This window comes from Anomalospiza imberbis, chromosome 21 (genome assembly GCF_031753505.1).
Source record: "Anomalospiza imberbis isolate Cuckoo-Finch-1a 21T00152 chromosome 21, ASM3175350v1, whole genome shotgun sequence".
NCBI classification, from domain to species: domain Eukaryota; kingdom Metazoa; phylum Chordata; class Aves; order Passeriformes; family Viduidae; genus Anomalospiza; species Anomalospiza imberbis.
In genome coordinates, this window is record NC_089701.1 from 11185757 (window position 1) to 11201876 (window position 16120).

Sequence of the window (16120 nt, forward strand, 5' to 3'; positions counted from 1 at the left end):
GCAGCTTGCTTACGCAGTGGGATACAACAGTGAACAAAACAATAAACAAGGAGAGAAGGCTGGAGGTCAGGGCTCCTAGAGCAGCTGGGTTGTAGGCTGAGGGTCACAACCTCACACTGAGGGTGTGAGCTGAGGCTCCTCACACCTGCCTCACTCCTCACTTTCTTGAAGCAAGGAGCTTTTCCGGCCACTCACAGCTGACCCATGCAAGCACTGCATCTTCTGCAGAGCTCCCTGCCCATCACTGTGGTATTGGGGTGCTGAGGTGCTCATGGGGCTAAGCCCTTGTCCAGGGCTTGTGGTGCAAGCCCTGATGTGCCACTCTATTGCACAGCCAGAGGTCCCACAGGGTATGAGCTCCAGTGTTGTCTCCACCTTCACCCTGGCAGTGCCCATTACTGTGGAGCAGGGCTTCTCTGCAGGACTGCCGTGTTCAATCTGTGAGTCTGTTTGCAGGGGTTTACCTCCTCACTTCAATTCATTAAGCACTTAACCCTGGAAAATCCTTGTTAATCTATTCCAAGACATTAATATATTAATTTATGTGAAAAAATTATTTCCTTTTGCTGCTGATTATGCTGCAGGAAACCACAGTCCTGTCCCCGAGGCTCAGCACAGCATCATTTCCGCTGCCTTTCTGCCTTCCCAGGCTGACTCTTCTCAAGTTTCTATGGGAAAAATACCTGCCTATTATTGACTCTTCATGCTGCCCATCTCACCTTCTGAGGCAGTCATCTGCCATCCTGCACAGTGCAACTGCACCAGGCATTATCATAGAGAGATCTTTTCTGGATTGCACTTAATCGCTTTCTCAAACCTCCTGTTTCATCTTTGGATGGACAAGCAATGAGGTCTTCAAAGACTAAAAAGGAACAAACAAAATCTCCTTTCTAGATGGTAGGGAGCAGAAACAGGGTTGGAGGAGCCCTGTGGGAGTAGGGATGGTCCCCCTGCTCCTCATCCTTCTTTTGGTTTTGGGGACTTTGGAGCAAGTTCCTATATGTCAGGTGGTCCTTGATGTGGTGGGACCCATCCTGGGAGATGTGAGTATCCTCCATTCCTTGGTCTTGCGCAGACTTGGCCATCCTATTCCCAGGCTGTCCATGGGTGGCTTTGAAATGGGAGCTGACATCCCTTCCCTCCCCAGGGTGGGCTGCTCCTCCTCTTCATGGGGTCACTTTTGCTACCCTCTTTCCAGCCCCAAGGGGGTAGGGGCTGAGGTGAGAGCAGCCTTGTTTGTCTGACGAAACAGGAATGTGGATTTTGGGTACCATCAAAGAAAGGCAAGAACAGATGACACCTCTGCAGGACTCAGGTTGTGAAGCATACAATCTGCCCAAATGAACAGGTTCAATGAACAAGCAGCTGTGTGGAGAGCCAGCCCAGCACAGCTGGGTTGCCCTGCCACACTACTACTCTGCCGCCTTTCTACCTGCCACACTGTCACCTATCTGCCTGCCACTCTGCTTGCCATCTGTCTGCCTGCCAGTGTCTCACCTCTGTCACCTCTGTTGATCTCCACAGCGCTGCTTTCCATACATTCATCCTGCCTTGACCATTCTCAGGGACAGAGGTACGCCGTGAATTTTTAGGGAACTGCTTTGATAGTGGGAGGGACACATCCCCTCAGCATAACCAGATATGAAAATGGCATTGAAACCTGAAATAACCAGACAATCCACCAAGTGCAGGAGCAGGGTTTGCTGTGGGGCAGCAGTAAGTTCCCCACAATTTAATGCCAATTTTTCATGATTACAGCCTGCGTCACCACCGTGATGGGGCCACAGCAGCAAGGGACCAAGTTAACCTGTCTGATCTCACAGGAGTGATCTCTCAGGAGCTCCAACTCCCTACTGTACTGGTGTCTTTGGATCACCCCATACCTGGATAAACACAGAGAGCTTAATCCCAGGTAAAGCTGGATAAGGATGCGGCACCAGCATGCCTGAAGCACCTGAAGACTCTTGTCTGTATTTCTACATCCCCTGCAGCTAGCGTGGACATGGGCTTCAGCTCAGTGACTCAGGGAGACACGGCATTCCTCTAAGGAGACGCACAGGCACAGACTCCCAGGAAAGACAGGGCATGCTGGCACCCATCCCAGCTGGGCAGAAAAGCTTGTTCCTACCGTGGAGCAGGGGAAACAATCCCTGGGGGCAGAGTGGAATGTGAGTACAAAGAGGAGGTTGTGAGTGCATTAAGTCACCCAGCAGTGCAGGGGACCTCCACTTCCCCAAAGGAGAGAGGTTTTCTAATCTATCTCTTCCAAAAAAAGGCTCGGAGGTGGGGCCACCTGGGTGAGGGTTGCAGGGTTGAATGAGGGATCAAAGGAGACACTGGAGCAGGAGAAGTAACTCGCTGGTGGCTCTGAGAGGTGGGGTTCGCTGTTTGTGGGATTCGGGGCTTCTCAATGGCTTTGTAAAACATGGATAAGCACATCTGAGAGCACTGGTGGGCGGCCCTGCAGCTTCATATGTGGTTGGGTAATAACAGGAAGAACACAATGAGCCTGTAGACACTGCAACAGGCTGCGGTCCAAAGGGAGGGGTTAGGGACAGGGTTCTCTGCTCCCATCTGCAAGCTCCTCAGCCAACAGCAAGTGCAGGGGACCATTCAATCCAGAAACATTCCACAGCTTTGGGATTGGTCCAGCGCAGGCCTGGCCTGAGCAATGCACAAACAATCCCACAACAGACTCCAGAGCTGAAGCAGCACAACATTGGTTTCCGCCCTGGCAGAAGCCCTGGGGGTCCTGACCTGCTCCTGAGGGAGCACTGGAAGCCAGTGGGATTCCTCTGCAGAGGCACTGTCCTGGTTTAGGGCAAATGTAGGAGAAGACCTCCGAAAGGGGCCCCCCCCAGAAAGCCAACCCCCACAGCCCCTCCCCCCAGCCGGTTTAGGGAAAATTTCCTCGGAGAGAAGTGGAAAAAACCTGTTTATTTAACAAGCAAAGCACTCCCCAGCACAAAAAAAAAAAAAAGAAAAAAAAAAAAAGAAAAAAAAAAAAAAGAACAATACCAGATGACAAAGCTCATTCGGTGCTCTGAAGAGATGACAAATTCAGAAAGTCTCTCCTGTGGCTGCTCGCTCTGTTATCAGTCCCTCCGGCACTGGGAAAGGCTGCTGCCCAGAGTAGGTTACAAAGTGAAAGCTCTCGCTGCTCCCCGGGTCCCGGTCCAGAGCAGCTTTGAACAGTTCCATGAAAAGGGAAAGAAAAAGCAACAGTCCAACGAAAGCTTCTCCGCCTCAGCTAGCTGAACTAACTAAAAAGCAAAGGAGCGCTCTGTTCTGCTCCAGACAGCACAGAGCACTGTGCCCAGACAGCACAGTCCAGCGCAGAATGTGGAGGAGTGTTGCTTTGAGAGGAGTGCAGCCTCTGATAACAAACTCCGTGCTTCGTCTTCTCCCTGCCTACGCTCTCAGAACCAGTCTTGAAGGCACAGAATAGAATATCCAGCATAAACAGAACAGATGATTGGGATACAAGCATCATAAAGTCACCCTAGGACAGGCACTCAGACCAAGAACCATCAGGGACAGAGAGGGACTGGCTGGAGGGCAGCCTGTAGCAACCAGAAAAACATTTGGAACAGCATGAGGCTGCAAAGGTGTTCCCAGAAGGAGCACAGCCCCCATCTGCCTCTGAAGCACAGACCAAGGAATAAGGGCAGGGACTTGTTCCTTTGGTCTCAGGTTGGGCTGAAGCTGCTCACTGGTCCACAGGCTGTGGTCCATGGGAGAAATCTCCCAGCCCTGTTTTCAATCCAGAGCCCAATCCCGCTCCCATTCCCAATCTCAGCTCTGCCTGGGAGCTGCACTGGAGGCACAGCCAGAGGGAGGAGTGGGAACCTGCTCTCAGTCCTCAGGACTCTGTGACTCCAGTTAGGACCTGGACTGATGTACCCTGGGACTCAGCTGAGGCATCAGGTGTATTTTTTGGCTAGTGCAGACCAATGCAGGCCACTGTGCAAGCCCAGAAGTGTCTCTTTCTCAGGGACCTCCAGACAGGGTGAGTCCTGCACCAACCAAAGGACTTGGATTTCTGGGCTTCCCCAGCTGCTGAGGCTTACTCCCCATTATCTCATTGCCTTACATGGAGGAATCACAATACTGTATGGGGTATCAGGAAACCTCCCAGCTGCCTCTCCTCCTGTTGGGTCTATCCTGCATTCCAGCAGAGATGTGTGAACCTAGACCCAGAAAGATGTTTTTGCTCAGGGTGCATTTACCCACATCTCCACCTGCACGAAGTTGGAGTCAGACAGGACTGGAATGGAAGCCAGGATCTGTCAGGAATTTCTGGGGATGCCCACACCAGTCCCAGCACTAAGGCCACAGCACACACATGTGAGGCATTTTGGGGTGTTTTTGAGTCTGTGGCCAGTAAACATGCAAATCCAATCAGTGTTTACACTAGTAGAGTAAAAAAAAAAAAAAAAAAAAGGGAATGCAACAACCTCCCTCAGTCAGGAGCTCACTCCTGACTGAGTGCAGCTCCTGCTGAGCCTCTGCACCCTGTGAGTGGGAGCCCACGGATGTATTCCAGCCTTGGCTCCAAGCCCAGATCTTGTCCTCTTAGAGACACTGAAGGTCTGGAAGGATCTTGGTGTATCCAAGGCTATAATCCCCCTCCTGGCAAGGATCCTTGCCTGGAAGGAAAATCAAACCCAAGTACAAATCTCTATTCTTGCCTCACTTTCTAAACCCTTTTTGTTCCCTGTTTTCCAGGACAGTGTCTGTGTGATGCAAGCCCTGAGGGGGTCCATGAGCAGGGATTACTTTTGTCCTGGCATTGAATCAGCCAGGAAGTAAGTAGCTTTTCCAGAAAAGCCCCATTGGTTTCTCCTGGTTGTTTTGCTCGGAGCTCTCTCCTGCCAGGACAGAGGGTTGGGAAGTATCAAGGCACAAGGCAGCCCCTCAGGCTGACAGCCCTCTTCCCACAGCCCTGGCACAACTGATGAACTCTCTCCCCATGCTTGTGACATGAGCCTGTGGATGCTGGCACAGGAGAGCACACCTGCCAGCAGAACATCCCTCCCCTACGCTGTGGCCCCAGGGCAGGGGTGTCCTTGGCACCAGGGTCATAGTCACATCCTGTTGGCTCCATGCAGCCACTGCAAGCTCACCTGTCCCTAAGCCTGTTAGGACAGGTTGGGTGAACATGAGCGAAGCATGTGCCACGAAGGAAGGGAGCACCACACGCAGATCCTCCTGGGCAGCCTTGCGGCAAGGGGCTGATCCCCATCCTCAGTGTGAGGGAGGGGATGGTGGTGGGGTGGGGACAGAGCTGGCAGGATGGAGGGGAAATTTATCTTCTGCTTGGAAAAAAGCAGGAAACTGCTTGTCACTTTTCTTAAACTGGCCAACACTATCCACAGGCTCCAACTCCAAGTGAGAAACCACATTTTGAACAATCTCAGCTCATCCCCACAAGCAACAGGTCATAGCTACGGTGAGCAGCTGGGCCATGCAGAGGCTGAGCCCTTGCCTGGCTTTCAGGGCAACAGACTCACTGAAGTAGCCCATGGCCATCACCACAGCCCCATGGAGACCCACAGCAAGAATGGACTCCCTGGGGGAGGCTGAGACACCCAGGCTGTCCCCGCTGAGCCCCACCAAAGCATCAGGGGGCTCTGCCAGAACAGGGTGCTGTTGGGGGCAGCTGAGGGGCACTTCTGCCAACCCTGCTACTCATCACACAGAAGCCTGAAGTGAACAGGGCCTTGGGATGCTGCAAAGGTCCCCATAAGTAAGAAGATGATAGGCAGCAGGGCATGGGGAAGTAGGCCGTGTGGGGGTATCTTCTCTTCCTGGGGTGGGTACAAGCACTGTTGTCCACTGTCCCCCAAAAACCACATCCTTTCTGACATGAAGTGGTCTCTTATTCCCCAGTTATCTACATTTAACCTGGCTATATGAGGGATTTGTGTACCTTGAAGTTCCAAATAGAACCTATTACTCCATGCTCAGCTATTGGACTGATCTGCAAGGAGAATTCAAGTAACCCGAAAGGATATGGTTTGTATAGGTGTCTCTGCATCAGCTCTTCTGTGCAGTGAATTTGCTCTTTTCCCATTGCTGATGCATGGAGAAATTCTCTTCCCAAAGGTTCCCTCAAATCTCTAGAGTTGTTAGGGAAAAGCAAACATTTTAGGAGGGTTCTGAGCATCTCCCACCCTCGCATTGTGCCATAGCAGCAAGTTCAGGAGGCAGGAACATCTCTGTTAGGGCATAAGCCACCTTCCTGTTGCTATACTGTAGCTCTCCAGCAGCAAGTCCCAAGCCAACGAGTTGACAGTGCTCCAGCACCCCTTTCTTGAGCTCTGGGAAAGGGTACAGGAAGTGGTTCCATGTTGCACTGAGCAAAATCATCTTTCTTCCCTCTGATGCTGACAGTTGGTTTGAGGACCAGTATCCCATAGAGGGTTTGACTTGCCAGTGGTAACGTTCTGTCCCTCCATGCTGCAGCACAGCACTGCAGCTGGAGAAGTTGTCTCATCCTGTCCTAGGGCTCCTGCAAATCTTTGGCATCAAACTATACCTGTTTGATCCAAGACTTCATACTGGAAACTCCACCTGTGGGAATGGAAAGGTCGCTGCTCTTCTTTGTCAGGACTTCAATAAAAAAGAGGCTCCCAGCACATCTGGGGCTTCCTGGTGTGCTCCCCCCTCCCACCGCCATGAGGTGGGGAACACGAAGAAGAGCTGTCCTGCAGCGTTCCCTCTCCTCCCCACCCTACAGTCCTTCTGCGGAAAGCTCTGCATCACAGAAACATTTTGTCTGGACTCCTTGGTTTTGCCTGTCTCTTTTCCCATTGTTTTCCATCAGGAGCCATGAGAGCAGCTCCAGCACACTGGCTCAGATCTCCCTACAAGCCTGGAGCAGTCCTTTGTCAAAACAGTGACTGCCTTAACAATGCTAAAGTTAAATTTGTGGCCCCAATAATGGATTTTTCTTGTGACAGATGGTCACTGCCTCCATGCAAAGGTACACAGCCCTAAGGACAACCCTCCAGCCAGCAGGCTCATTTCCAGTCCTTTACACATCCCAAAATGCAGCAAGAAATCTCAGGAGAGCCATTTCCTTTGCTAGAGTTGAGGGCTCCAGCCATGGCTGACACGATGTGCACTCTCTTCCCAGCCTTAGTCCAAATGGCATTTTCCCACCCTCTCCCCACCCAAGGATCCCAGCCAGATCCTTCCTTGCCTATTGGGATTCCAGTGTGCAGCCTCAGCCAGCTGACTGCTGGAGATCAGGAGATGACTCGAAGCCACCCATGCTGGACCCAGACTAGAAGAGTATCCTTTGTTCCTGGACAAGAACTTCCTGGTGCCATCCTGCTGACAGAGCCAAAAACCAAATGCACTGCCCAGGGCCTCCAGGACTCAGCTCCCACTGCCCTTGTGAAGTCAGTGCTCACGTGCTCCCAGGCATCCCAGGGCTCCCAGTCATTGGTGGGGGCAGAGGAGTACAGAAGCCCTTCTGAAGGGAGCACTGGGGATGTCACAGGCTGTTGCTATTCCTGCCTCCAGCTGTCACTGCTCCTGGTACCGGAACAAACCCCTTGTGTCCAGCAGAGCAATGCCAGCATGATGCATAGGCAGGGCAGGTGATGGCACAGGCAGGTGATGGCACACGCAGATGATGGCACGGGCAGACAGTGGCACACAGAGCACAGATTCATTTCCCACCACTGTGGCAGGGAGGGCAGTGTGAGGTGCCCAAAACAGCCTGGAATGCTCCTGACTGGCTGCAGGAGCCCTGTTTCAGGGCTGGCAGCAATGGGCCTGCTGCAACGCAAGGGCAGGAGAGCAGGTGCTGTGACCCTTTGCCAAGGCTCAGCCAAGGGATCTTGTCCATATTGCCTCTCAGCCCTGGGTGCTTCCTGGAAGCATCCCTCCCTGTTCCTGATGCCCAGACCCTGTAGGATCCCCACCTGAACCTGCTGACATCTGGTCAAAGGACAGAAGATCTTTCCCAGCTGCTGACAGCTCCCACTTTGGGCAAAGACCACTGGGACCTAGCTTTCCCAGAGACAATCCCTTAGCATCCACCTCCAGCAGCCAGACTTGTCTCCTTCCAGCAAAACCAAGGCTCTACAGGGCTGCCCAGAAACAGGGATGAGCTTTTGTACATCTGCAGTGAAATCACCTGTTACTGTTGAGCTAAATCATACCCTGGCCAGGAAATTATTCATCTTTAATCAATTTATTAATCCCATTTTCCCCCAGATTTAACCCTCTTGCTTCACTACCATTTCCCAATCTGGAACCTTTTGTACGAACTCTCCTGAATTCTTGGTACACCCCAGGGCCCCCCAGCTATCTTAAGAGCTTTTTCTCAAGTAGCTCAGAACTCAAAGATGGGAGTCAGATAATCCAAAATCCTGACAATGAAAAACCTCTAACATTTATGACTGGCAGAGATTTTCATGGTCATACTTTTCAGGTTTTGGACATATCTGCAGAACTGGACTTTTATTTGTCTTTCAGGAGAAACTCAAGCTTCTGAGCTGATTGTGGCATGCCACCAGCTTAAATGTGAGAAAATCATGTGTTATGAAAATCTTAAAAAGCCTTGGGAAGCCTCATTCATTTCCTCCTCCTCCATGTGCTACCAACCAATGTGACTGATGTGCAGCTGGATGCTCCCAAGGATGCATAGGGATCTCTCCTGCTGCAGAGGGACACCCGCAGACAGGCCCCAGGGCTGCATGTACCTGTTCCTGTCCCAAAACAGACACATGGATGTCTTAAGGCCACTTCAGACAGGTCATCTGGCTTTGTGCAAACCTCTGAAACATGAAGAATGTTGCTTCAGCACAAAGTAAGTCTGGGACAGCTCTACAGCTCCCATGTCCCATGGCACAGCATCACACTCAGTGCTGGGCAGGGTTCCAGTCCATTCTGGAGTCCAGCCCCCTCCTTCACTAACACTGGTCCAGAGGAGGCCACAGAGATGTTCTGAGGGCTGGAGCCCCTCTGCTCTGGAGCCAGACTGGGACAGCTGGGGGTGCTCACCTGGAGAAGAGAAGGCTCCATGGAGACCTCAGAGCCCCTTGCAGGGCCTGAAGGGGCTCCAGGAGAGCTGGAGAGGGAGTGGGGACAAGGGCCTGGAAGTGACAAGGGGGAATGGCCTTAGTGGTTAGATGGGATATTGGGATGAAATCCTTCTCTGTGACGGTGGTGAGGCCCTGGCAAAGGGTGCCCAGAGAAGCTGTGGTTGCCCCATCCTGGAAGTGTCCAGGGCAAGGTTGGACAGGTCTTGGAACTACCTGGGACAGTGGAAGGTGTCCCTGTCCATGGCCAGGGGTGAAACAAGATGGACTTTAAGGTCCCTTGCAACTCAAACCATTCTATGGTTCTGATCTGCAAAATATGTTGAAGAAAAGGTCCCATGACAAATGTTCTCTGCTGCAGGACAAGAGAGCAATCAGGACCCTCACCTGCGACGGCACCAGTTAAACGATGGCACCAGTTAAACGCATCTCTGAGGCTGAAGTAGATTGCAGAGGTGATTGAGTCACCCGAAGGGGAAAGGAAATAGAGAATAGCTATGCTCTGGGATGATCTCAGGCCTTCAGGGCTGCTAATGCTTCACTCAAGGCCAGGGCCCTCCCCTTTTAAGATACATTTGTGCTTTGTGCCTAGGACAAAAGGAGAAGAAAAACCTACCCAGGTTCATTCAAAGGAAACTGGCAGTGACCTCCAGGTGCTCCTCTGTGCCTGCAGGGATACGGCCATGCCCAGGGAGAGCGGCCATGCCCAGGGAGAGCGTGGAAAGGATGTTTATGCCACCTCCTGCTCTCAGGTTTCAACAGGTGACTTGGATTAAACTACTGAGTGCAAATTTTCCAGTTTCATGTGGATTTTAGTTTTTGTGAGGTGGAAGAACAATCATGGTTTCATGGGCTAATGACAGGTGCTGCAGGGAAACACAACCCTATTGTAGGGAAAACTTTCCTTGCTGGAGTAATTTCTTTTTGCTCAAAGTCCCTGGGTAGGGCTGAAGTTAAACCCTCAGTAGAGAAACAGTGCATGAGTGTGAAATCTGGCAGCACCTAGGGGTGCAGGCAGCTTGCCAGAGGCACTGAGCAGTCACTTGTCTCCTTTCTGAGGAGCAGATGGTGAGGTTCAGATCTCAAACTCCCTTGCACCAGGTGCTGGAGCAGCTGCACAGGTTGGTGTGTCCTCAGGAGAGCCAACAGCAAGCTAGGTGTGCAAAGCTTCTGTCAGGACAGACATGGTCCTGTCCAGTGTGTATCAACCAGACAGGAGCTGAGCAGAGGCTGCTATGGATGAGCATCCACATCTTGCTTCCAGTGCATCCCCCTTCTGCTCTAGCCTGGTCCCCATCCTGCCAGGGGGACATTGTGTCCTTGGGACTGCATTGGCAAGGTTTGGGCAGTGGGGGGTCTGTAGAGTGCCTTAGTGAGAAGTCACCAGAAGCTGTCCCTGTGTTGGACCCACTACCACCCAAAGCTGAGCCTGCCAGCAGTGAATGGGGGGGTCCTCTGGGATAATGTTTTTAAGAAAGAGTAAAAACCACTGCACAGCCCTGCAGATCCCAGTTCAGTGGAGGGAGGGGAGGAGGCGCTCCAGGTGCCAGAACAAATTGCCTGCAGCCTGTGGGGATGACCATGAAGACGCAGCTGTGCTCCTGAAACCTATGGAGGTCCATGGTGGAGCAGATACCGACCTGCAGTCCGTGGAAGATCCCACACCTCTGCCTTCCCATGGCATGAGCCTGCTCAGCCTCTGAGGGCTGGTTTGAGTGCCAAACTGGTGCTGGGAGCCTGCTTGGCTGCCACTGTCTCCTACAGTCACCTCATCATGCAGGAAGAATTTATGTGCCTTGCTAAAGGATTCAGCTTCCCTTTCCAACACCCCACATGTCTCTCTTTGGAAGCAAGCCCTGAGATGAGCAATGTCAGTTCTTCTGTGGTTGAGGGGGGTGCCCAATCACAGCAGGACTTCCCCAACCCAGGGTCAAGAAGAGCTGCCAGTCAGCCGCCACATCCCAGCCACTTCCAGCCCGAGGCATGGAGTGCCTGAGCCCTGTACCAGGCTGCCGGTGCTGCTCAGGCTCCTCTCAATAATCTGCCAGGACTATCATTCCTGAGGGGCAGGGAGAGGATGGACGCCTGGTTCTGTGGCTCAGCAGTGGGTTTGCTGCACAAGGAGATATGTTTCCAGTGTTTGGAATAACTCGGGTCTCCTGGGTGTCACTGGACAGCTCACCAGGGGACCAGGCACTTGCTTAGGCTCCTAGCAGTAGGTTTAAGCTTTCAGGTGAGATCTTTACAGGTTCAAGTTCCATTTGTTTAAAAAATAATGTCAGAATCCAGCTGGAGCCCGTGCCAGCCACATTCCTGGCTACCACACATCACTCCCAGCAGATAAGCCTGGGAGCAACCAGCAGTAACACAGCTGTGATATTCCCACCATGCCCTCCTGCCACCCAGAGGTGTCCATGAATGAAGAAGGTGACAGCATATAGGACACTTTCCTTGAGCCCTCTCCCTGTCTCCAGCTGTCTTTCAGCTGGGGGGGTGACCTGAGCCAGCCATGATTTTCTGATTTTCACCCTTCAGTAGATTCCTCCTCTCTGTACTTGTCAAAATCCCTCTACTGCAGTGCAGGCGAACCTCCAGAAGCACTCCTGGAGCACTCCTCCTCATCAGGGAGCTGCTGAAACCCAGCACGGGGAGCTGCCTGCTTTAGGATGGGTTAGATCTGGCTTCTACCTTCACTTCATACCCTAGAAGAGCTAGTGCCTCCATTCCTCTCCAATCTCAGGACTGTCCTGAGTTTGCAGACCCTCAGTTCTATCTTCTCTGGCTGGAGGGACCAGTACTGCTTAGACAGGAAGGGTCCCTCCCAACAGAGTTTCCCAGGGACCCTATGGCCATGTGATGCCTCCTGGCAGGACCCAGCTGTCCCTGCTGCCTCATGTGCCACTGCACCACCCTGGTGCATTCCAGGGGGCAAGATCAGTCCCCTCACGGTCCTTGCTGCCATGCTGATTGTTCCTACAGCCAGCTCCCACCTCACATCCCTCCTGGGGTGAGCAGGATATCCACTACAGAGCAGAGGCATACTACTATCCCATAGGCTGGCCCTGACTTCCAGGGTTTTCCCATCAGTGATGTACTTTCCATCGCTTTTAAAAATAAAATCCCAGTAATAAAAACTCCAGCTAATTTTATCCCCAGCCCGTTTTTTCCAGGCTGCTGCAGGATGAGGTGCCTCCCCCAGCCTTGTCTGGGGGGGTTTACTGTGCAGCAGCAACAGTGCTCATGCATCCAGGGTGTCTGGGGGCATTGGAGGGGAGGACAACAAGCCCCAGCAGTTGGTTGGTTGCCCATGCAAGGCCTCTTTCATCTTTGCCTCGCTGAAGAGCCAGGAATGAGAGGGGAACAGTTTGGTGTGGTGAGAGCAGGGCCACAGTTTGAGCAAAGCCACGGTGTGACCATGGCCACAGTGTGAGCATGGATACATGTGACCATGGATAGTGCAACCCACAAGCATGATGTGGGCACAAATACAGGATGAGCATCCTTGCATGTACATGGCACGATCACAGTCACAGCGTGTGCACACATACCATGTGCATGTCCACAGGACAGCCTGGCACAGCATGTGCATCTACAGCCACAGCTGTGCTGCTGTGCTCCTCAGCTGTGTGCTGAGGAAAAGCAGCTCATGCCCCCACTGAAATGGTGGAAATCCCTGGAAAAGCCACAGGAACTGGCGAGGGACTCCAGCTCCCATTGTTCCCAGGACATGGTGCAGTCACAATGGGTGCTCTGTCCCTCCTCAGACCCTCCTGGCACAGCTGTCCTGCGGGATGCAAAGCAATTGGGTCATTCCTGGGGGTGTTGGATCCTGTGGGATGAGCTGCTCCAAGCCTCTCAGCCCCAACAACCCAGTTAAGTTTTGCAATACTTAGCTTTTTCGTATCCCCTTTATTTTTGTAATTCTGGACTCACTCTGGAGGTGGGTGCTGCATGAGAAGCTGAGCAAAGGGAGCTATGAAGGCTGAGGAGCCTGGAGAGAAATAAACATCCTCTCCTAAAAGTATTGCTTACAAAAGCTGCTTTTGTGGTTTTTTTTTTCTTTTTTTTTTTTGGTTGGTTTTTGGGTGTTTTTTTCCTCTTAATTCCTTGATCCTTGAAGGTTAAGGAGATTTATGACTTTTTGGGAATTGGCAATTGATGCAACAGTCTACTTATCCAAGGAAAATGTGAAAAATGACTGGGTTTGGAAAACCCCCTTAGGATTTGGGATAGAGAAATAAAACAGGAGCTGACAAGTGCAGATGTCCAGGCAGTGCAGAGTCTGGGACACTGCAGTGGTGAAGCTGCTCCTGCAGAACTCACCAAGAACGTCCCCAGAATCAGCCACATGCCTCCAGCTCTCATGGATGCAGTGGTGCCAGGGATGCTGCTGGGATGCTGGGTCCCTCTAACCCAGGCACTCACCAACCAACAGTGGGAAGGCATTAGCATTGGTGCAGGAGCATCAGCACCACGATGTCTCTCACAAACCCAAATTATTTCCTTCCTAAGCCATCAATACTAAATATTTAATGATGGAATTGTTAGATTATTTGGTTATTACCTTCCTGGTTGAACCAGCTGAGGCCTGTCCAAACTGGCCATGGTACAACCATCACAAGGGGATGGGACACTGGACACAGAGTCTGGGGTGGCTCCCAGCCTGGCACAGTGAGATGGTTGATCCGCCCATGGGACAAGGCCTTGTCCAAAAAGTGGTTCAGCCTGAGGACTAATGAAGGTCTTAGAACATTTGAAGAGCTAATGGAGATTTTGGAAGGATCCCAAAGAAGCGTATGCCTTCTGCTCAGCAGAACTCATGCTTCCAGAAATAAAAAAGGGAAGTGTTTAAAACACCTGCACTGAACTCAGTGCAAAGCATTTTCATCTAGGGCTAAACAAAACCTTAGGGACCAAGGCAATGTCTTTGGGGTTTCTTGATTTAACGAATAGGACAAAAGAGTGCTTCTTTCCAAGTTTGAGCAGCATCACATGGGAGCAGTGATCTTCAGCAAAGAGGCCATGCCTGGGTGACCCGGGGCTAGGACATCCTGCTTGCACCGGGCTGTCACTGCTGTGTCACTCTGCCCTCAGGGTCCCCATCTGTGGGCATAAAGACATGGACGTGGCTGTGACCTTTGCCCATGGCAGCTGCATGATGCCCAGGGCAAGCAGCGCAGGCGGCCCTGACTACCCTCAGGTTCTTGACAGAAAGATGTCATAATTTAGATAATAAAAATTGGAATTTTTTTTACCCCCAAGGAAAAGGGCCAGAGGACATGTCTACTGCCATCATGTCCCTACCTGGAGTCTTCTTGGGCTTGCAGATACTCACAGATGTCCTCCATGGGCAGGAGTTGTTTTCAGTAGCCAAAATAAACCAAACCTGCCTGCCTGGACCTGCCTGAGGATGGGTTGTCCCTGGATGCCCATGGCCCATTTGTGGGTTCTGTTAGACCCAAAGCAGGGAAACTTTGGGGGTAAAAGGAGGGCACATGCCCAGGTGAGGCTCCAGGGCAAAAGGATTTGCTACTCTCAGTGCTGTCCCCGGATCCAGCCACAGGGCAAAGTGGGAGTCGTGTCTCCCCTGCCCTGTGTCCAGGGAGGCAGACAGCAGCAATACACAGGAGTGAAGTGCTGGGCCGTTTGTGCCTATGGAATAGTCCAGGCTTTCAACTTTGGGGACCTGCTGGTCCATGGAGGAGAGACACAAAGATGATTAGAGGGATGAAGCATTTCTCCTGAGGAAAGGTTGCAAAAGTTAGGCTTTTTCAGTCTGGAGAAGAGAAGGTTCCAGGGAGACCTTAGAGCCTCTTCTAGTGCCTAAGGAGACCCCAAGAGAGCAGGACAGGGGCTTTGGACAAAGGCCTGGAGTCACAGCACAAGGGAGAATGGTCTCAAGGGTTAGTGTATTAGGGAGAAATTCTTCCCTGTGAGGATGGTGAGGCCCTGGCACAAGGTGCCCAGAGCAGCTGTGGCTACCCCACCCTGGTATTGTTCAAGGCCAGGCTGGACAGGTCATGGAGCAAGCTGGGACAGTGGAAGGTGTCCCTGCCCATGAGAAGGTGTGGAACAAAATGATCTTTAAAGATCCCTTCCAACTCAAAACCATCTGGAATTCTTATTCTCTGATTCAATGGTTCATGTGACTAGCCCTCGTCTACAGCTGAGGCAGGGCAGTCAAAGGAGAGTGGGTTTTGATGGCTCCCTGGGATGTGACTGCAGCCCAGACCTAGTGCAGGCTCTGTCCCTCCAGTTGCCTGTTCCCACCCAGAGCATGATCCCATCTCCCAGGAGGAGCAACCAGAGGTGTCCCAATGGCACAGCAGGAGGATGGGGTCACCTCTACCCACTGCCACACGGGTGTCCCACAAAGGGAACCCACACAGTGCACGTGGTCTTCCAGGGTGTTGGCCAAGACATCAGCCCCTGCTCTGCTCCCTGACAGCTGCTTTTTCAGGGTTGGCTATTTGCCACGTGCTGCTGCCTCTTTCTGTAATGTGGGGGAGTTTAAGTCATGGTCCCTGTGGTACACAGCTGCAGAGCAAAGCAGGGATTCTGGGAGCCTCACTCTTCCTCATCACAGGGGTCTCCTGGAGGGAGCATCTGCCTTCAATCAGTTGTACCTTGGAACAGAGCTGTGCAGGCAGAGGTGAACACCCACGGCAGGCTGGGATCACAGCCACAGTGAATCACTGGCTCTGGAAGAGATCTGATGGGACACTGAAGCAGAGCATGGATGCTGGGCTTGATCCCCTCAGGATGGGAAATGAACTGCCCCAGAAATGAACCATGCTGGTGAGCAGAGGCTCAGCCTCCACCATACCCTGCACTGGGGAGGGCAGACCCTCTCCATTCCACCTGGGAGTGGGCCTTTGCTCACAGTGCTGCAAATGTCAGCCATGGGCAGGGAAGAGGAACAGGGAGCACTGGGTAGCACCAGGTGATGCTCCTATAGCAGAAGGCAGTTTATCCCTGCCAAGAGGAGAATAGAGTTGGCATTTTAAAACCTGGGACACAAGCAAGAGCCCAGGATACAGGCAGGGCTGCAGCGGCACAGC

At 52.3% G+C, this 16120-nt stretch overlaps 2 long non-coding RNA genes across 2 annotated transcripts in view; one reads left to right on the forward strand and one right to left on the reverse strand.

Annotated features, from left to right (window-relative positions):
- Positions 1–13026, reverse strand: part of LOC137486409 (uncharacterized) — a 35384-nt gene extending 22358 nt beyond the window's left edge. Inside the window, exon 1 of the long non-coding RNA XR_011005715.1 lies at positions 12659–13026. This is a non-coding gene — a long non-coding RNA (uncharacterized lncRNA). The remainder of the gene's footprint in view (positions 1–12658) is intronic.
- On the forward strand, positions 1225–6004 carry LOC137486412 (uncharacterized). The gene is made up of 2 exons (XR_011005719.1): positions 1225–1912; positions 4729–6004. It is a non-coding gene; the product is annotated as an uncharacterized lncRNA (long non-coding RNA).
- Positions 13027–16120: the final 3094 nt, after the last annotated feature.